The 22,061-nt window shown below is 45.9% G+C and overlaps 1 long non-coding RNA gene and 3 other non-coding genes across 4 annotated transcripts in view; all 4 read right to left on the bottom strand.

Moving 5' to 3' along the window:
- Positions 1-4,672: 4,672 nt before the first annotated feature.
- trnal-cag (transfer RNA leucine (anticodon CAG)) lies at positions 4,673-4,755 on the bottom strand. The gene has a single exon. It is a non-coding gene; the product is annotated as a tRNA-Leu (tRNA).
- A 1,754-nt stretch (positions 4,756-6,509) lies between these two features.
- Positions 6,510-6,592, bottom strand: trnal-cag (transfer RNA leucine (anticodon CAG)). The gene has a single exon. It is a non-coding gene; the product is annotated as a tRNA-Leu (tRNA).
- A 3,611-nt stretch (positions 6,593-10,203) lies between these two features.
- Positions 10,204-10,275, bottom strand: trnag-ucc (transfer RNA glycine (anticodon UCC)). The gene has a single exon. It is a non-coding gene; the product is annotated as a tRNA-Gly (tRNA).
- Positions 10,276-12,708: 2,433 nt separating this feature from the next.
- LOC140400034 (uncharacterized) overlaps positions 12,709-22,061 on the bottom strand; it is a 45,014-nt gene continuing 35,661 nt past the window's right edge. The window contains exon 2 of the long non-coding RNA XR_011937990.1: positions 12,709-13,243. This is a non-coding gene — a long non-coding RNA (uncharacterized lncRNA). The remainder of the gene's footprint in view (positions 13,244-22,061) is intronic.

Here is a 22,061-nt window from a genome sequence, read left to right as displayed (position 1 = left end):
AACATTAACATGGTTAAATATTATCACTGTAGTAATCACATTTAAATCCCCAGATATCTGATTTATGACTGAGCGATCTGTTCATCCCGATTGATCGGAAAATGAAGGATTCCCATTCCAGCCGTATTGGTTACAAGAATATCCAATCTCTGATTTAATACATTCTCCCGCTTCATTGCTTGTGTATTCGTTCTATAAATACAGGCAAAGTTTGAAGAAATCAGTAACCGAGTGATCAATGTTCCCGGAGAGGTGAAACTGCCGCCCCGAACTTCATTTTATAAAGGTGATTCCAGTCACTCCCCACTTTCCCATCAGAACAACGTCCCAGAAGAAATCAAATCACCTTCACAGAACAACCATTCAGCACGAAAGTAAATGATCTGAACTATGCTGACCAGAATCAGTGTGCTCAAACGTGTGTTCTTGTTGAAAGAAAAAATGAGGAAGTGAATAGTATGGCTACCGCAGGGCAGTAATGTTGTAGCTCCTGGTTTAAGGAGCAGAGTGCCGCAGCGGAAGCGTGTTGGGTCATTAGCCCGAGGTCGAGGAATCGAGGCTATTCTCTGCTATTTACATCCTCCCTGACACGAAAAGTAAAAATAACGCACGTTCCTGTTTGCTTTGCAGCAAATACCTATCAGAAACTTTCTTGCAGTCTCATCCCGACATTAAACCCAGGAATGAAGCAGACAGCATGACACATTACAACATTGTAAAGCTCACACAGAGGGAACCACAGAGAAAACGCTTTAAAGTCTCTGCAGGTATGACCAGATCTGTAGGGAGGGAAAAGAGTTAACGTTTCGAGTTCAGATGACACTTTGTCAAAGCTGGACCGGATACGATATCCAGTAGTACCCCACAAAGGGGCAATATAGGTATATAACGATATCCAGTAATAACTCACACGGGGCATATAAGGAAATAAAGCTTTATCGAGCAACAAATCACAATAGAAACCAAGTTCCCATCTTCCCCTCTCGGACGGATGTGAACAATCGAACCTGCCGGACAATTTACAAGAGAAGACGAATTTTACCCGGAGTCCAGGGATCAATATTAATTCCTCAACCAAAGTCATTGAAGCAGATTATCGAGTCATTAACTGCGCTTTTGCCTGTGTGGTCTTGCTGTGCGTATTTAAGCAGGAATCTCATGTCCTGAGACCAACGCTTTTCCATTGAAAGGAAGGTATTGGACATTCGTGAGGTTGAAAATCTCGCTGGAGAAATTTAACCTCGTGGGGGAAAGGTCAATGTCAGGAGTGGGATTCGCACCCACGCTTCCAAAAGAGACTGCGACCTGAACCTTTGACCGCTCGGTCACCCTGATGCGTTGTCGCCGAAACTAAGATACGTGCACAAATCGACTCAAATTCTATCTTCATCATCATTCCATTTCAAACAAGATATGCTTATCCTACTTTTGAACACCAGCCAGAGTCCTGTATCTGAGTGTCATCCTTGTCCAGGCCGCTGAGGGTTAAGGAGCTCCTCATTGCTGCATTGGTCAGTTTGCTCCAATCAACCAGGGACGAATTCCCGCTCTACCTGTTCCTCACTCGAAGATATTGGGAGCCTAAGATCTGAGCGACGTGAAGTATCCAATTGGAGAGTTGCATCCTGGCGACTGCAATCTCTCTCCACAGCTGCTCCCGGTGCTGCTTTCACAGAGAAGTAGCCGAAGAATCCCTCCTGTGTCCAAACAGGAAAACGTTCATCCAGGAGAGGTGCCAGAAGAGTGTTCTGGGAGAAGTCAACTTTGTCACTTCGACTATACTGTGGGTAGCTGAAGAACAGGTGTCAAAGAGCGGATCAGACTGTAAGTAAAACGTTGATACTAATAAAGAAAAAGGTAGATGTGCTGCTGACAAATAGCGACTTGTTTCCGTTTGGTGTGATTGAGAATATGAATAGCAGAAGATGGTTTCGATCCATCGACCTCTGGGTTATGGGCCGCTGCTCCACGCTGCTCGTGCTTGACCCTGTCCGGGGTCGGACTTGAGGCAAAGTTTGAAGAAATCTCTAACAGCGTGATCAATGTTCCCAGAGAGGTGAAACTGCCGCCCCGAACTTCATTCTATGAAGATGATTCCAGTCACTCCCCACTTTATCATCAGAACAACGTCACACAAGAAATCACATCACCTTCACAGAACAACATTCAGAACGCAAGTAAATTATCTGAAATTTGCTGACCAGAATTACTGTGCTCAAACGTGTGTTCTAGTTGAAAGAAAAAATGAGGAAGTGAATACCTGTGTGGCTACCGCAGGGCAGTAAATCGTAGCTCCTGGTTTAAGCAGCAGAGTGCCGCAGCGGAAGCGTGTTGGGGCATCAGCCCGACGTCAGGGAATCGTGGCTATTCTCTGCTATTTACATTCTCCCTGACACAAAAAGAAAACATAACGCACGTTCCTGTTTGCTTTGCAGCAAATACCTATCAGAAACATTCTTGCAGTCTCATCCCGACATTTGTCCCAAGAATGAAGGAGATAGCATGACACATTACAACATTGTAAAGCTCACACATAGGGAACCACAGAGAAAATGCTTTAAAGTCCAGGTAACTGTTTGTCAAAGCTGGACTGGAAACGTTATCCAATAGTACCCAACAGAGGGGCAATATAGAGAAATAACGTTATCCAGTAATACCTCACAGGGGGCCAATAAGGAAATAAAGTTTTATCCAGCAGGAAATCACAATAGAAACCGAGTTTCCAACTTCCCCTCTCGGACGGATGTGAACACTCTAACCAGCCAGACTATTTACAAGAAGATAAGACGAATTTTACCCGGAGTCCTGTGCTCAATATTAATTCCTCAACCAGAGTCACTGAAGCAGATTATCGAGGCATTAACTGCGCTTTTGCCTGTGTGGTCTTGCTGTGTGTATTTAAACAGGAATCTCATGTCCTGAGACCAACGCTTTTCCACTCAAAGGGAGGTATTGGATCTTCCTGATGTTGAAAATCTTGCTGGAGGAATTTAACCTCATGGAGAAAAAGTCAATATTAGGAATGGGAGTCGAACCCACGCCGCAAGTGGAGACTTCGATCTAAACGCAGCAGCTTAGACCGCTCGGCATTGATCAGTTTGCTCTAATCAGCAAGGTCCAATATCCCGCTCTACCTGTTCCTCAGACGAAGGTATTGAAAGTCTAAGATCTGAGCGACCTGAAGTGTCTAATTGGAGAGTTGCATTCTGGCGACTGCAATCTCTTTCCACAGCTGCTTCCGGTGCTGCTCTCACAGACAAGTAGCCGAAGAACCCCTCCAGTGTCCAATCAGGTGAACGTTCATCCAGTCGAGGTGGCAGAAGATTGTTCAGGGAGAAGTCAACTTCGTCACCTCGACTGCACTGTGGTGAGCTGAAGGACAGGTGTCAAAGCGTGGATAAGACTGAAAGCAAAACTTTGGTACCAATAAAGAAAAAGGCAGATGTGCTGCTGACAAATAGCAACTTTTTTCCGTTTGGTGTGATTGAGAGCACGAATAGCAGAGGATGGTTTCGTTCCATCGACCTCTGGGTTATGGGCCCAGCACGCTTCCGCTGCGCCACTCTGCTCGATGCTCTTTATTTCTGTGGTCGGACTTGAGGCAAAGTTTGAGGAAGTCTGTAACTGCGTGATCAATGTTCCCAGAGAGATGAAACTGCCGCCCCGAACTTCATTTTATAAAGGTGATTCCAGTCACTCCCCACTTTCCCATCAGAACAACGTCACAGAAGAAATCACATCACCTTCCATAGAACAACCATTCCGCACGAATGTTAATTATCTGAACTGTGCTGACCAGTATCAGTGTGCTCAAACGTGTGTTCTTGTTGAAAGAAAAAAATGCGGAAGTGAATAATTGTGTGGTTACCGCAGGGCAGTAATGTTGGAGCTCCTGGTTTAAGGAGCAGAGTGCGCAGCGGAAGCGTGCTGGGCTATTAGCCCGAGGTCGAGGAATCGAGGGTATTCTCTGCTATTTACATTCTCCCTCACAACAAAAGTAAACATAACACGCGTTCCTGTTTGCTTTGCAGCAAATAGCTATCAGAATCTTTCTTGCAGTCTCATCCCGGCATTAGTCCCAAGAATGAAAGAGACAGCATGACACATTACAACATTGTAAATCTCACACATAGGGAACCACAGAGAAAATGCTTTAAAGTCTCAGCAGATCTGACAGCATCTGGAGGGAGAGAAATGAGCTGACGTTTCGTGTCCAGGTGACCCTTAGTCAAAACTGCACGGGAAGCATTATCCAGTAGTACCCCACAGAGGGGCAATATAGATATATAGCGATATCCAGTAATAACTCACGGGGGGCCAATAAGGAAATGAAGCTTTATCGAGCAAGGAATCACAATAGAAGCCGAGTTCCCAATGTCCCCTCTTGCCGGATGTGAACAATCCAACCTGCCAGACTATTTACAAGAGAAGACGAATTTTACCCTTCTGTTTGGATCAATATGAATTCCTCAATCAGAATCACCGAAGCAGATTGTCGAGTCATGAGCTGGGCTTCTGCCGGTGGGGTCCTGCCGGTGGGGTCTTGCTGTGCATATTTAAGCAGGAATCTCATGTCCTGAGACCAACGCTTTTCCATTGAAAGGGAGGTATTGGATCTTCCTGAGTTTGAAAATTTTGCTGGAGAAATTTAACCTCGTGGAGGAAAAGACAAAATCAGGAGTGGGATTCGAACCCACGCCTCCAGAAGAGACTGCGACCTGAACGCAGCGCCTTAGACCGCTCGGCCATCCTGATGCGTTGACGCACAAGCTAAGATCCGTGCACAAATCGACTTAAAGTCTGTCTTCATCCTTATTACATTTCAAACAAGACATGCTTTCCCTACTTTTGAACCCCAGCCAGAGTCCTGTATCTGAGTGCCATCCTTGTCCAAACCGCTGGTGGTTAAGGAGCTTCTCATTGCTGCATTGATCAGTTTGCTCTAATCAGCAAGGTCCCATATACCGCTCTACCTGTTCCTCAGGCGATGGTATTGAAAGTCTAAGATCTGAGGACGTGAAGTATCCAATTGGAGAGTTGCATTCTGGCAACTGCAATCTCTCTCCACAGCTGCTTCCGGTGCTGCTCTCACAGACAAGTAGCCGAAGAACCCCTCCACTGTCCAATCAGGTGAACGTTCATCCAGTCGAGGCGGCAGAAGAGTGTTCAGGGAGAAGTCAACTTAGTCACCTCGACTGTACTGTGGCTAGTTGAAGAACAGGTGTCAAAGAGTGGATAAAACTGAAAGTAAAACTTTGGTACCAATAAAGAAAAAGGCAGATGTGCTGCTGACAAATAGCAACTTTTTCCCGTTTGGTGTGATTGAGAATATGAATAGCAGAGGATGGTTTCGATCCATCGAACTCTGGGTTATGGGCACAGCACGCTTCCGCTGCGCCACTCTGCTCGGTGCTCTTTATTTTTGTGGTCGGACTTGAGGCAAAGTTTGAGGAAGTCTGTAACAGCGTGATCAATGTTCCCAGAGAGATGAAACTGCCGCCTCGAACTTCATTTTATAAAGGTGACTCCAGTCACTCCCCACTTTTCCATCAGAACAACGTCACAGAAGAAATCACATCCCCTTCACAGAACAACCATTCCGCACGAAAGTTAATTATCTGAACTGTGCTGACCAGAATCAGTGTGCTCAAACGTGTGTTCTTGTTGAAAGAGAAAAATGCGGAAGTGAATAATTGTGTGGTTACCGCAGGGCAGTAATGTTGTAGCTCCTGGTTTAAGGAGCAGAGTGCGCAGCGGAAGCGTGCAGGGCGATTAGCCCGAGGTCGAGGAATCGAGGGTATTCTCTGCTATTTGCATTCTCCCTCACAACAAAAGTAAACATAATACGCGTTCCTGTTTGCTTTGCAGCAAATAGCTATCAGAAACTTTCTTGCAGTCTCATCCCGACATTAGTCCCAAGAATGAAAGAGACAGCATGACACATTGCAACATTGTAAAGCTCACACATAGGGAACCACAGAGAAAATGCTTTAAAGTCTCAGCAGATCTGACAGCATCTGGAGGGAGAGAAATGAGCTGACGTTTCGTGTCCAGGTGACCCGTAGTCAAAACTGCACGGGAAGCATTATCCAGTAGTACCCCACAGAGGGGCAATATAGATATATAGCGATATCCAGTAATAACTCCAGGGGGCCAATAAGGAAATGAAGCTTTATCGAGCAATGAATCACAATAGAAACCGAGTTCCCAAAGTACCCTTTTGGACGGATGTGAACAATTCAACCTGCCAGACTATTTACAAGAGAAGAAGAATTTTACCCTTCTCTTGGGATCAATATGAATTCCTCAACCAGACTCACTGAAGCAGATTGCCGAGTCATGAGCTGGGCTTCTGCCGGTGGGGTCCTGCCGGTGGGGTCTTGCTGTGCATATTTAAGCTGGAATCTCATGTCCTGAGACCAACGCTTTTCCATTGAAAGGGAGGTATTGGATCTTCCTGAGCTTGAAAATTTTGCTGGAGAAATTTAACCTCGTGGAGGAAAAGACAATATCAGGAGTGGGATTCGAACCCACGCCTCCAGAAGAGACTGCGACCTGAACGCAGCGCCTTAGACCGCTCGGCCATCCTGATGCGTTGACGCACAAACTAAGATCCGTGCACAAATCGACTTAAAGTCTGTCTTCATCTTTATTACATTTCAAACAAGACATGCTTTCCCTACTTTTGACCCCCAGCCAGAGTCCTGTATCTGAGTGCCATCCTTGTCAAAACCGCTGGTGGTTAAGGAGCTTCTCATTGCTGCATTGATCAGTTTGCTCTAATCAGCAAGGTCCGATATACCGCTCTACCTGTTCCTCAGACGATGGTATTGAAAGTCTAAGATCTGAGGACGTGAAGTATCCAATTGGAGAGTTGCATTCTGGCAACTTTTTCCTTTGGACCCACGGCGAAGAATCACTGAAACGACTGCACGATGACATCCATAAGTTCCATCCAACCATCAGGCTCACCATGGACTACTCTCCAAAATCAGTTGCATTCTTGGACACACTCGTCTCCATCAAGGGCGGTCACCTCAGCACTTCGCTTTACCGCAAACCCACGGATAACCTCACACTTCTCCAGCTTCCACCCTAAACACATTAAAGAAGCCATCCCCGATGGACAAGCTCTCCGTATACACAGGATCTGCTCAGACGAGGAGGAGCGTAACAGACATCTACAGATGTTGAAAGATGCCTTCGTATGAACGGGATATGGCGCTCGACTCATCGATCGACAGTTCCAACGCGCCACAGCAAAAAAATGCACTGACCTCCTCAGAAGACAAACATGGGACACAACCGAGAGAATACCCTTCGTCGTCCAGTACTTTCCCGGAGCGGAGAAACTACGACATCTTCTTCACAGCCTTCAACACATCATCGATGAAGATGAACATCTTGCCAAGGTCATCCCCACACCTCCACTACTTGCCTTCAAATAACCGCACAACCTCAAACAAACCATTGTTTGCAGCAAACTACCCAGCCTTCAGAACAGTGACCACGACACCACACAACCCTGACATGGCAATCTCTGCAAGACGTGTCAGATCATCGACATGGATACCACCATTACACATGAGAACACCACCCACCAGGTACGCGGTACATACTCGTGCGACTCGGCCAATGATGTCTACCTCATACGCTGCAGGAAACGGTGTCCCGAAGCATGATACATTGGCGAGACCATGCAGACGCTGCGACAACGAATGAACGGACATCGTGCGACAATCACCAGGCAGGAATGTTCTCTTCCAGTCGGGAACACTTCAGCAGTCAAGGGCATTCAGCCTCTGATCTCCGGGTAAGCGTTCTCCAAGGCAGCCTTCAGGACGCGCAACAACGCAGAATCGCTGAGCAGAAGCTTATAGCCAAGTTCCGCACACATGAGTGCGGCCTCAACCGGGACCTGGGATTCATGTCGCATTACATTCATCCCCCACCATCTGGCCTGTGAAATCCTACCAACTGTCCTGGCTTGACACAATTCACACCTCTTTAACCTCAGTCCAACGCCGGCATGTCCACATCAGAATGATACAGGCATAGAAGGTTTCAATTACGAGGACAGTTTAGAATTATAGATGATGGCTTGACACAATTCACACCTCTTTAACATGGGGTTACCCCATCTCTGGATCTGTAAAGATTTAATCACCTGCTAATGCTCGCATTCCAAGCATTGTCGGGCATCTTTGAATCTGTCTATATATATGTTTGTGGACCATACCTCTTCATTCACCTGAGGAAGGAGCAGCTCTCCGAAAGCTAGTGAAATCGAAACAAACCTGCTGGACTTTAACCTGGTGTTGTAAGACATCTTACTAGAATTATAGAATCATAGAATGGTTCCAGCACAGGGTGCGGCCATTCCGCCCACCGTGTCCCGGTCAGTCGCCCAGAGCTGGAAAATCTCAGCAGACCTGGCAGCATCTGTGGAGCGGGAAACAGAGAATGGGAAGCAGGGTCAGACTGGACTGGAAACTGTAACTCTGTTTCTCTCTCCACAGATGCTGCCAGACCAGCCGAGTTATCCAACATTGTCTATTTCTGTTGCAGCATTTTATGAAGAATCTCCAGAGTGGCCTTGCCTTTGTGCTCGGCGGTTCTATTTATTTATTTAGTTCTGTGTAAATTTAGAGTACCCAATTCTTTTTTTTCCGATTAAGGGCCAATTTTGCGTGGCCAATCCACAGACCTTGCACATCTTTGGGTTGTGGGGGGTGAAACCCAGGCACACATGGGAAGAATGAGCAAACTCCACATGGGCAGTGACCCAGGGCCCGGATGACGCTTCTATTTATGAAGACTGGTCCCGTATGTAACGTATGGGCACTGAGTGCAATTTAGGACGGCCAATCCACCTAATCCACGACTTTGCACTGTGGGAGGAATCCGGAGCACCCGGAGGAAACCCACGCAGACACGGGCAGAAAGTGCAGACTCCGCACAGACAGTGAATCGAACCTGGTACCCTGGCACTGTGAAGCCACAGTGCTTTGTGCCCAGAGAAGTTATTGCAGCGAATATATCAGTGGAGAACACGTGAAGAAATGAAAACGACATTTTAAGACCGTTTCACTATGGTGTGGAACTGATTTATCAAATAAAAAACCGCACGCTCGTGCACCCAGGTAACTGGCTGAATGCAATGGTTGTATGCAACCCCGATAAACATTTGATTTCTTTGCTGAACAAGAATTTCCCCATCTCCGCCTTAAAAATAATCAATGTCCCGCTTCCGCGGCCTTCTGAGGCAGAGTTCCAAAGTCGCACAACTCTCTGAGAGGGAGAAATCTCCTCATCTCCGTCCGAAAAAGAGCGACATCCTTGTTTTTAACTGCCCAGTAGTTCTGGTCTCACCCACGAGCAGTGAGATTGAACCAACTGTTTGGGCAGCACGGTAGCACAATGGTTAGCACAGTTGGTTCAATATTCTCAGATAATAATATGGAAGCGGCCAACGTGCGGCTCGAACCCTCGATCCTGGGAGGTAGACTCCCATGCTCTACCGACTGAGCTATCCGAATGTTTGATGAAACTGCTCAAAAATATAAACTGAGCGGGTCAATCTGAAATATCCGGAAAGATACACCAGCATTGTGGCTTTGAACGGAGTCATTTCAGGAACATTCCCACAGAGAGAAATTCCTGGAACCAGCGGCAGAAAAACATCCTGAGGTTGACGTGATTTGAACACGCAACTTTTTGATCTGGAGTCAGACGCGCTACCGCTGCGCCACAAGCCCAAGTGCGGGCCATTGCGGGTTTCTCCTCATAGATTTATGTTTTATTTATACCGAACTGTGCGAAAGAAACGCAGAGAAGTCAGATTGAGGGATATTAAAGGACCATGAAGTAAAGCAGCTGTACCACGTGGTTAAGGTGATGCACAATAATCCATTGTGCTCTGTACACGTGGCTTCAAATCCCATCCTGGTCTGTAACGTGTCTGTTGTGTCTCTGTTTGGTCCACTTCATGAGGCTGAAGTGAAAATGCTGTGATTTTTAGCTTTTGTCGGAGGGCTTGGGTGTTGAATAGTCGAACACTGTCCATATTGAAACCACATTAAAAATGTTGAGAAAGTTACTTATTTCACTCCTCGCTGTACTTGCCACTAAATTCTGAGTGAGAAACTTTCTCTTCCTCAGTTTGAAACTCACAAAGAGGAGCAAAAATTGCAAATTTATTGTTGCGATGCCCGGGAATCGAACCCGGGTCAACTGCTTGGAAGGCAGCTATGCTGACCACTATACCACCATCGCTCACTGACTGGAGACGTGTCCTTTTGGTTCTTTAGATCAGTTTGATTAACTGTTTCGTAACAAATACTTACTTTGCGGAAGTTATTTCACTCCAATTTAAAATGCTCCTGAATGAAAGTGTCCGTGTCGCACGGCTCCCGTTCAGCCAGGAGACGGCACCAGTCCACAATAAATGTACATTCTATGTGTCATTACACAGGACACTTCCTCTCGCCTGAGACCTTAACTTGTCCTTGTGTCCTGATGCTGCCATTTTCACCCTATTTCAGTAATCATAGAATGCCTCCAGTGCAGACGGAGGCCATTCGGCCCATGGAGCCAGTACCGACCCTCGGAAAGACCACCCGATTTCGGTCAGGATGGCCGAGCGCAGGTCGCAGTCTCCTCTGGAGGTCAGGGCTCGAATCCCACTCCTGAAATTGACTTTTCCTCCGCGAGGCACCATCCAAACCTGGAACCCCTCCCTAACAGCACTGTGTGTGTACATACACCATATGGACTTGCAGCGGTTCCAGAATCCCCTCACCGCCCATTCTCGCGGTCAATTAATGTTAGACTGTAAATGTTTGGCCGAATCAGCGACAATCACAGCCAGAGAGACCTGCAATAACCCTCAGGGCAGGAAAGGCAACTCATTGTCCTTTGACCCAAAAGCAAAATACTGCGGATGCTGCAAACCCGAAACAAAGACAGAAAATGCTGGAAATATTCAGTTGATCCGGTAGCTTCTGTGGAGAGAGAAACAGGTCGTTCCAACGAAAGGTCAGGTTATGAAATGTTAACTATTTCTCTTTTCACAGATACGACAGATCTGTACAGTATTTCCAGTATTCCCTTGTGATTAGCTGAACATCCTCAGACTCTGTAGCTTCGTCCGGTAAAGTGTCTGTTCACTGAAGAAAAATCTGGACTCAAATCCCAGCCCAGCCTTATTCCGTTTGACCACCTGTGCGATTGAGAACTTCCTCCACAACAGGGGAAAATGTGTTGGATTTCTAGTCGGAAAATATGCCTTTTGCAGGGTTAAATTCAGTAGAATATCTACAGAGATTGTAACGCAAGGACTGATTTCAGCTGCCATCATCCAGTTGTTCAATCTTTCCACTAGAAACCCACTGGATTTTCCCCTTTGACTTGAGTCCTGCTCCCAGAGGATCAGTTCAGTATTTTCAATAATATTATATTTTGAATGCTCTGTATCCAGAGAATTGTGACGCTGAAATTGCTCACCCTTCTCCTCATTGTTATCTACTCTGCAGGTATTGACTACACCGTCTAATGGAGACACGCTCACAGGGCTGTGAGAGAGGCTTTCTTTCAGGCGTGAGGCCTCTTTTGGTCCATCAACAGCAACCGGATGGCTGCAGAGAAACTCGGAATACCGAGCCCCTCTTCCCAGGATGAACTTAATCAGGGACAATATGTTGTTTGAAGAGATAATCAAAGGTCTGAGGATTTGGGTTGAGGTTCCTGGAGTTTTGTGAAGAGAACAAGGTGGTGGAGCAATGTGACAATAGCAGGATACGAGTTTGGGATATTATCCAGTCTGTGCTGGGGGGCCTGCGGGAAGGACGTTGTCTTGTCTGCCCACCCAAGCTGAATGTTGGGATTGAGGTGGTGTTCTGATTCCGAGAGGAATGTGAAATCCTTTCACTGAGTTTCAACCCACAGTGCGGTTGAGTGTCTTGAGTTATAGGAAGATACAGACGTGATGGTCAAATGGGCAGAAAAGTGGCTGATGGAATTTAACGCTGAAAAATTAGATGTGATCCATTTGGTAGGGATTTTCGCAGTAACATCATTGAGGTGTTAATATAAGCCTATTTGTGACAATGAAGAATATTATATTATTATTGTAGAACTAATGTGAATGGCCTGACACTGGGAAGTCCTGAGGAACAAAGGTCATAGATCTCTGAAGGCAAGGTTAATAGGGTGGTGGAAAAGACATTTGAGATACTTGTCTTTATCAATCGGGGCATGGATTACAAAAGCAGAGAGGTCATGGTGGAGTTGAATAGAATGTTGGGGAGGTCACAGCTGGAGTACCATGTGCAATTCTGGTCACCACATTCTAGGAAATATGTGACTGCACTGGGTGCGTTGCAGAGGTGATTCAGCAGGATGTTGCTTGGGATGTAGCATTTAGGATATGAAGAGAGGTTGGATAGGCTTGTTTTCTCTCTCTTGCGGGAACAGAGATGACTGAGGGGTGATCTCATCGAGGCGTACAAGATTATGATAGGTATAGACAGGGCGGATAGGGAGCACCTGTTCCCTTCAGTCACAAGGGGACACTGTATTATTCTGTGATTCTGTTACAGATCAGATCTTGGAGGTATCGCTGCTGTATTCCCAGGAGGTGGTGGTCTGATTCGTAGAGCAAAAGCTTCCATCGAGGACGGGGTTCTCAATAAGAACAAACTGGAGGTGTGGGATGTTAGAATTGTGCTCAGCACTGATTCATTTTTATTCATTGTTGTGTCCTAGAATAAACACGTGGATTGTAGCTGTCCATTAAAAACAAAAATAGAATTCGGAAATTTCTGGCCAGTAACTTCACCATGTCCACGTTACATCACTCAGCATCCTCAGCTGCATCACATCTGGTCCACGTTTCCTCAGCAGAGAGCAGTTTCACAGCAGAGAGTACATTTCCACAGCAGAGAGCACAGTTTCACAGCAGAGAGCACAGTTTCACAGCAGAGAGTACATTTCCACTGGAGAGATCGCAGTTTCTCAGCAGAGCACACAGTTTACGGCAGAGAACACAGTCCCACAGCAGAGAACACAGTAACACATCATAGAGCACAGTTTCACAGCAGAGAGTACATTTCCACAGGAGAGGTCGCCGTTTCCCAGCAGAGGCACAGTTCACAGCAGAGATCATATTCCACAGCAGAGAGCAGTTACACAGTAGAGATCTCGGTTCCACAGTAGAAATCACAGTTCAGCGGGAGAGAATATACTGAAATATCGGAAAGCAGTTTAATTAACATCAGGGAAGACCTTTCAATAACAGAGTGAAGATGCAGATAACACAGTTACACAAGAGGAAAGAGGGGAGGTTTTACAACAAAGAACAAAGACAAAGAAAAGTACAGCAGTGTAACAGGCCCTTCGGCCCTCCAAGCCTGAGCCGACCATGTTGCCCATCTGAACTAAAATCTTCTAGTCTTCCTGGGTCCGTATCCCTATATTCCCATCCTATTCATGTATTTGTCAAGATGCCCTTCAATGTCACTATCGCCCCTGCTTCCACCACCTCATCTGGCAGCGAGTTCCAGGCACCCACTACCCTCTGTGTAAAAAACTTGCCTCGTACATCTCCTGTAAACCTTGCCCCTCACACCTTAAACCTATGCCCCCTAGTAATTGACCTCTCTACCCTGGGAAAAAGCCTCTGACTATCCACTCTGTCTATGCCCCTCATAATTTTGTAGGCCTCTTTCAGGTCTCCCCTCAACCTCCGTTGTTCCAGGGAGAACAAACCAAATTTATTTAACTGCTCCTCATAGCTAATGCCCTCCATACCAGGCAACATCCTGGCAAATTTCTTCTGCACCCTCTCTAAAGCCTCCACATCCTTCTGGTAGTGTGGCGACCAGAATTGAACACTATACTCCAAGTGTGGCTTATATAAGGTCCTATACAGCTGCAACATGACTTGCCAATTCTTATACTCAATGCCCCGGCCAATGAAGGCAAGCATGCCGTACGCCTTCTTGACTACCTTCTCCACCTGTGTTGCCCCTTTCAGTGACCTGTGGACCTGTACACCTCGATCTCTCTGACTGTCAATACTCTTGAGGGTTCTACATTTCACTGTATATTCCCTACCTGCATTAGACCTTCCAAAATGCATTACCTCACATTTGTCCGGATTAAACTCCATCTGCCATCTCTCCACCCAAGTCTCCAAACGATCTAAATCCTGCTGTATCCTCTGACAGTCCTCACGCTATCCGCAATTCCACCAACCTTTTTGTTGTCTGCAAACTTACTAATCAGACCCGTTACATTTTCCTCCAAATCATTTATATATACTATGAACAGCAAAGGTCCCAGCACTGATCCCTGCGGAACACCACTAGACATAGCCCTCCAATCAGAAACGCACCCTTCCATTGCTACTCTCTGCCTTCTATGACCTAGCCACGTCTGTATCCATCTTGCCAGCTCACCCCTGATCCCGTGTGACTTCTTCACCTTTTGTACCAGTCTGCCATGAGGGATCTTGTCAAATGCTTTACTGAAGTCCATATAGACAACATCCACTGCCCTCCGTGCATCAATCATCGTTGTGACCTCTTCGAAAAACTCTGTCAAGTTAGTGCGACACGACCTCCCCTTCACAAAACCGTGCTGCCTCTCTCTAATACGTCCATTTGTTTCCAAATGGGAGTAGATCCTGTCTCGAAGAATTCTCTCCAGTAATTTCCCTAACATTGACGTAAGGCTCACCGGCCTGTAGGTCCCTGCATTATCCTTGCTCCCCTTCTTAAACAAAGGAACAACATTGGCTATTCTCCAGTCCTCCGGGGCGTCACCTGAAGACAGAGAACACTGGAACTTAATGGGAGCACTTTCTATATATGATCAGTCAGTCGATGCTTGTGTGCGTGTGTGTTTTCTTGTGTAAGGTGACAGTGTCCAGCTGCTGCGCGTGTGTGTGTGTGTGTTCAATTGTTGGTGAGTGACACAGTGGAATTGTGCCGCCAGGGTGCGCTGTCGAGCACATGTGGTCCTGATGAACAACATTGCGGAAGTGAGGAATTGTGTCGCTTCAACGCAATACTAATAATCATAGAGCAGAGTGTGCTGGGCCCATAACCCAGAGGTCGATGGATCGAAACCATTCTCTGCTAGTTATTTTTTATACTTTCCGTTACAGTAAAAAGAAACATTTAGCTTCTCACCACAAGTGTATCTGACATTTCTTTCCAGGAAACGGGTTTTTTACTCGGCTGGAAGAGGGTTCCAGCAAACACTTAATTTGTGCAACCAATGTCTGAAATGGCATTTACTCACACAGGGACACACGCTGTAAATGCTGCAAACACACACAGGCTTTCCATGATTGCAGAATGTTCAGCACCATTCACAACTCCTCTGTTAATGAAACAGTCCATGTCCAAATGCAGCAACCTGGACAATATCCAGGCTTGGGCTGAAAAGTTCCAGGCAAAGACCATCTCTAATAAGTGAGAATCTAACCATCGCCCCTTGACATTCACCGGAATTCCCATCACTGAAACCCCACTGCCAACATCTGACTGATTGCCATTGGCCAGAAACTGAACTGGTCATATAAATACTGTGGCTAGAAGGCAGGCCAAAGACTCGGACTCCTGTGGCGAGGCACTCACTCCCTGACTCCCCAAACCCTGTCGACACAGCATAAATCAGGAATGTATTGGAATAATTTCCATTTCCTTTAATAGTTGCAATTTCAACAACACTGAATAGGTTTGACACCATCTAGGACCAGGCATCCTGCTTGATCGGTACCCCATCCATAAACACTCACTCGCTCCACCACTGATGCAGAGTGGCAGCATGTATACCAGCTACAGGATTCACTGCAGGAAGTCACCAAGGCTCCTTTGGCAACACCTTCCAAACCCACATCCACCACCATCTAGAGAGGGACAAGGGCGGCCGACACCGCGACCTGGAGGCTCTCCTCCAGCCACTCACCATCCTGTATTGGAACTATATCTCTGTTACTTCACTGCAGCTGGATTAATTATTTCTCTGATGTAATGTATCTGTCTCTGTGTATATCTGTGTCTGTGAGCACATGCGTGTTTCTATATATGTGTGTGTATTTGAGAATTTGTGTGAATGTTTATGTGCCTGTGTGTGTATACCTGTGTGTGCGGGTGTGTACAACTGTGTGTGTATAACGCGTGTGACTCTGTATACTGTGTGTGTACACGTGTATATACCTGTGTGTCTATGTTTGTGTATCTGTGTGTGTGCAACTGTATGTATAATGTGTGTGGGCCTGTACACTGTGTGTGTATCTCTGTGTATACGTGTGTAAAGCTCTGTGTGTATGCCTGTGTGTGTGTATGGGAATACGTTTGTGTGGTGTGTGTGCACGCAGTCTTCCGTTTGTATGTCATTATTGTTTCCTCTCTGAGAGTCTTTTAACCATTTCTAAATCTCTCAGAGGTACAATTGTTGAGTCTGATTGCTTTTTGTGATTGCTATTTATGAGTGAGTACAGTGTCTTTCAGCATCTTACTCTGAACAACCGTTTGAGAATTATCCTGAATCTGTCATGCTCCAGGACTCAGTGTGAGGATGGATCTTAATCTAAACATGTGTTTGGGGATTATCCTGTACCTGTCAGGCTCTGTGACTCAGTGGGAGGATGCGATTCAGGATGTGACCTTTCAATCTCTGGGACAGTTTATAAGTTTGCATTCATTCCACGTAAATTTCCAGCACAGAAAGAAACCATTGCTGTGGGAGGTTTGAAGCAAACAATGTGAGAATTTTGGGCCAGCATTTAATATCAGAACACAATTGTGAAAGATAATGTAACCTTCAATCTGATACTGGATTGCTCTGGAAGTTAAACTCAGGTTGTACACATGATTTGATCTGTGACACTCAGTCTGATTCGGAGTCAACATTTTGACATGAATGTAAAATGGACCACAGTCTGGAATTGCTGCAGTATCTTCCATCTGGAACAGATTCAGTGAGGATTTTGCAATAGTTTGCAAGTTACAGCTCAGTTCATAGTCAGCGAAATGAGATTGTATCTTTTATTTTCATAAACTTTGTCGCTTTCAGCATATCTCAATCTGAGAATGCACCTGATATTTGTGTTTGCAACTAATCTATTTGAGAGGACACACTCGGAGGATTAGTACAGCCACCCCTGATGTGAGTGATGTGGCTGGTATTTAACTCGAATCTCAGAGTACATTATTAAGATTAATTGTGTAATTCTTAACCGGAATCCATGTGTCAGTTTTCTCTGATATTGATTATTTCACTAAGCTGCTCCATTGTGGAACTGATACAGTGGTGATGAGAATGGGTGAGAATTTGCACTGGGATTTATGGGGCCTCCTGTCAGTGGTACTGTGTTAGGGTGACATGGACACAGCGTCTGTCTCTCCTGCTGTTTGATTGATGGGTTGAAACTGTGTCCCTGGAACGATTTCTGCTGCCTGAGACTGTGGAACTGATGATCTGTCTGTGTCTCTTTGCTCTGTCAGTGACAATGTACGGATTGTGTGTGACAAGGAGCTGGCGACACTCTTCCCAAAAACTTGTTTGGAGGAAACATCACATTTATTCATCTTCAGAATATTCTGGTATTTGTCGGTGGAAACAAATTATATTTAAAACTCAAGGACAGTCAACAATTAACCAATCACAGGCCAGGGAGAAGAATGTGGAGGTTTTGATTGGCTGACATTTTCAAATTCGAAACTCCCGCCAATTTCAGTTCAGGAAAATCCCAAATAACGGAACGGCTCAATGTTCAGGAAACTATTTTCCCTCCCAGAATCCGGGCGCTATTTTCGGAACAGTTTGATTTTGTCAATCTCTTCTCTGTAACCGGCGACCCCGTTCAGCAATTTAAAACGGAGCAAATCTCAGCTCACTGCAAAAGCAGAAACATCGAGATTACCAACCAACTCCTTCACACAGGCTTCACAGGGACAGAGAGAAAGGGCTGATTTCGGAACCTCTCTCCTGAAAGCGGCCGGGAATGTTACTGGGAAGTGTGGAGAGAATCCCCGACTCTATCCAGCCGGTGGAACAGGCAGCTTTGTGTCCGGAGAATAGGGAGGGCCGGGGAGAGGCAGATCTTAAAGCGCGGCAATGGACTCAGGTCCTGTGTGTGCTCAAATCTCGCTGGTTCCGTCCCCTGGGAAAACTGCGGAACAAACAGATCAGCCCGAAAATAACCTCTCAATTCCCGCCTTTACTGTGTCCCGAGAGCGGGAAACACATCACCCGAAAGAAAAAAATAATAATTTCCTTATTAATTTAACTCACCAGTTGTTAAACTCTGAATATGGTTATCATTAAATAGAAATAATTCCCTCCTGAAATTGTGTTTCTCCTCATTGTCCGTCACAAATGCCAGACAGAGTTTAAAATCCGCTCTCAATTCTGTTTGATTCTCTTCTGTGTGAAAGTGTCTGTGACGGGCGGGTATGAAGCCACATTCACAACATTCTGGAACGGGACAAATCTCTATCCTCCACAAAGAGATTTCTCATCAAGTCAATGCTGGAAAAGATGGTGCAGCTTTTTCACAGAGATTGTGGGTGGCTCTTAAAAGAGCCGTTGTGTTTGGGGTGGTTTTCAGTCCTTGTGGAGTTTTACTTGGAGCTGGTGTACTTGGTCACCGCCTTTGTCCCTTCCGACACGGCGTGCTTGGCCAGTTCCCCGGGCAGCAGCAGGCGCACGGCGGTCTGGATCTCCCGGGAGCTGATGGTGCTGCGCTTGTTGTAATGGGCCAGGCGGGAAGCCTCACCCGCGATGCGCTCGAAAATATCGTTGACGAACGAGTTCATGATGCTCATGGCCTTGGAGGAGATGCCGGTGTCGGGGTGAACCTGCTTCATCACTTTGTAGATGTAGATGGAGTAACTCTCCTTCCTCGACCTTCGCCGCTTCTTGCCGCCCTTTCCTGCCGGTTTCTTAATGACTTTCTTGGCTCCCTTCTTGGAAGCTGGTTTCGATGTTGGTTTCTTCTCGTCAGCCATCGTCAATTTCACCCAGAAATAAAGCAAACCCCTTCCGAGCGCTGATTAAATAGACAGAGCCTCACATCTATGCTAATGAGGAATGGGGAAAGGAATGATTGTGATTGGACATTGTGAAAATGTGGACAGCCAGTTACGTTCTGCTTATTTGACTGGAGATGTAAACAGACCAATCACATTTAGGAATTTCCACCAATCAGAAACCTTCTTACTACAAACAGGGAATCCATTTCAGAAAGAATGTCTCCAGTCCCAGTTTGTCAATGTGTAAAGATTCACCGGGAAATGTGACCTAGCTGTCGGTGAGAGGGATTGTGCGGCAGTCTGGGATTCCTTCAGGAACTGTGAGTGTCTTGTAATGTGTGTGAGTGTGGGATTTACTCACTCTCTGATACAGTGTGTGAGTGTGGGATTTACTCACTCTCCGATACTGTGCGTGAGTGTGGGATTTACTCACTCACTGATACAGTGTGTGAGTGTGGGGTTTACTGACTGTCAGATACAGTGTGAGAGTGTGGGATTTACACACTCTCTGATAGTGTGTGAGTGTGGGATTTACTGATTCTCTCATTACAGTGTGTGAGTGTGGGAATTACTCTCTGATAGTGAGTGTGGGATTTACTCACTCTCTGATACAGTGTGTCTGTGGGATTTACTCACTCTGATACAGTGTGTGAGTGTGGGATTTACTCCCTCTCTGATACAGTGTGAGAGTGTGGGATTTACTCACTCTCTGATACTGTGTGAGTGTGGGATTTACTCACTCTCTGATACAGTGTGTGAGTGTGGGATTTACTCACTCTCTGATAGTGTGAGTGTGGGATTTACTCACTCTCTGATACAGTGTGTCTGTGGGATTTACTCACTCTCTGATACAGTGTGTGCGTGTGGGATTTACTCACTCTCTGATACAGTGTGTCTGTGGGATTCACTCACTCTCTGATACAGTGTGTGCGTGTGGGATTTACTCACTCTGATACAGTGTGTGAGTGTGGGATTTACTTCCTCTCTGATACAGTGTGTGAGTGTGGGATTTACTCACTCACTGATACAGTGTGTGAGTGTGGGATTTACTCACTCTCTGATAGTGTGTGTGGGATTTACTCACTTTCTGATACAGTGTGTCTGTGGGATTTACTCACTCTCTGATACAGTGTGTGCGTGTGGGATTTACTCACTCTCTGATACAGTGTGTCTGGGGGATTTACTCACTCTCTGATACAGTGTGTCTGTGGGATACACTCACTCTCTGATCCAGTGTGTCTGTGGGATTTACTCTCTCTCTGATACAGTGTGTCTGTGGGATTCACTCACTCTCTGATACAGTGTGTGAGTGTGGGATTTACTCACTCTCTGATACAGTGTGTGAGTGTGGGATTTACTCACTCTCTGATACAGTGTGTGAGTGTGGGATTTACTCACTCTCTGATACAGTGTGTGAGTGTGGGATTTACTCACTCTGATACAGTGTGAGAGTGTGGGATTTACTCATGCACTGATACAGTGTGAGAGTGTGGGATTTACTCACTCTCTGATACAGTGTGAGAGTGTGGGATTTACTCACTCTCTGATACAGTGTGAGAGTGTGGGATTTACTCACTCTCTGATACAGTGTGTGAGTGTGGGATTTACTCACTCTCTGATACAGTGTGTGAGTGTGCGATTTACTCACTCACGGATACAGTGTGTGAGTGTGGGATTTACTCACTCTCTGATACAGTGTGTGAGTGTGGGATTTATTCACTCTCAGATACAGTGTGAGTGTGGGATTTACTCTCTCTCTGATGCAGTGTGTGAGTGTGGGATTTACTCACTCTGATACAGTGTGTGAGTGTGGGATTTACTCACTCTCAGATACAGTGTGAGTATGGGATTTACTCTCTCTCTGACACAGTGTGCGAGTGTGGGATTTACTCACTCTCTGATACAGTGTGTGAGTGTGGGATTTACTCACTCCCTGATACAGTGCGAGTGTGGGATTTACTCACTCTCTGATGCAGTGTGTGAGTGTGGGATTTACTCACTCTCTGACACAGTGTGCGAGTGTGGGATTTACTCACTCTCTGATACAGTGTGTGAGTGTGGGATTTTCTCACTCTCTGATACAGTGTGTGTGTGTGGGATTTACTCACTCTCTGATCCAGTGTGTGTGGGATTTACTCACTCTCTGATACAGTGTGTGAGTGTGGGATTTACTCACTCTCTGATACAGTGTGTGAGTGTGGGATTTACTCACTCTCTGATACAGTGTGTGAGTGTGGGATTTACTCACTCTGTGATACAGTGTGAGTGTGGGATTTACTCACTCTCTGATACAGTGTGTGAGTGTGGGATTTACTCACTCTCTGATACAGTGTGTGAGTGTGGGATTTACTCACTCTCTGATACACTGTGTGAGTGTGGGATTTACTCATTCTCTGATACAGTGTGTGAGTGTGGGATTTACTCACTCTCTGATACAGTGTGTGTGTGTGGGATTTACTCACTCTCTGATACTGTGTGTGCGTGTGGGATTTACTCACTCTCTGATACAGTGTGTGAGTGTGGGATTTACTCACTCTGATACAGTGTGCGAGTGTGAGATTTACTCACTCTCTGATACAGTGTGTGAGTGTGGGATTTACTCACTCTCTGATACAGTGTGTGAGTGTGGGATTTACTCACTCTCTGATACAGTGTGAGTGTGGGATTTACTCACTCTCTGATACAGTGTGTGTGTGGGATTTACTCACTCTCTGATACAGTGTGTGAGTGTGGGATTTACTCACTCTCTGATACAGTGTGTGAGTGTGGGATTTACTCACTCTCTGATACAGTGTGTGTGTGGGATTTACTCACTCTCTGATAGTGTGTGTGGGATTTACTCACTCTCTGATACAGTGTGTCTGGGGGATTTACTCACTCTCTGATACAGTGTGTCTGTGGGATACACTCACTCTCTGATCCAGTGTGTCTGTGGGATTTACTCTCTCTCTGATACAGTGTGTCTGTGGGATTCACTCACTCTCTGATACAGTGTGTGCGTGTGGGATTTACTCA

The sequence above is a fragment of the Scyliorhinus torazame genome, chromosome 24 (assembly GCF_047496885.1).
Source record: "Scyliorhinus torazame isolate Kashiwa2021f chromosome 24, sScyTor2.1, whole genome shotgun sequence".
In the NCBI taxonomy this organism is placed as follows: domain Eukaryota; kingdom Metazoa; phylum Chordata; class Chondrichthyes; order Carcharhiniformes; family Scyliorhinidae; genus Scyliorhinus; species Scyliorhinus torazame.
This window is presented reverse-complemented; position numbering and strand designations above follow the sequence as displayed.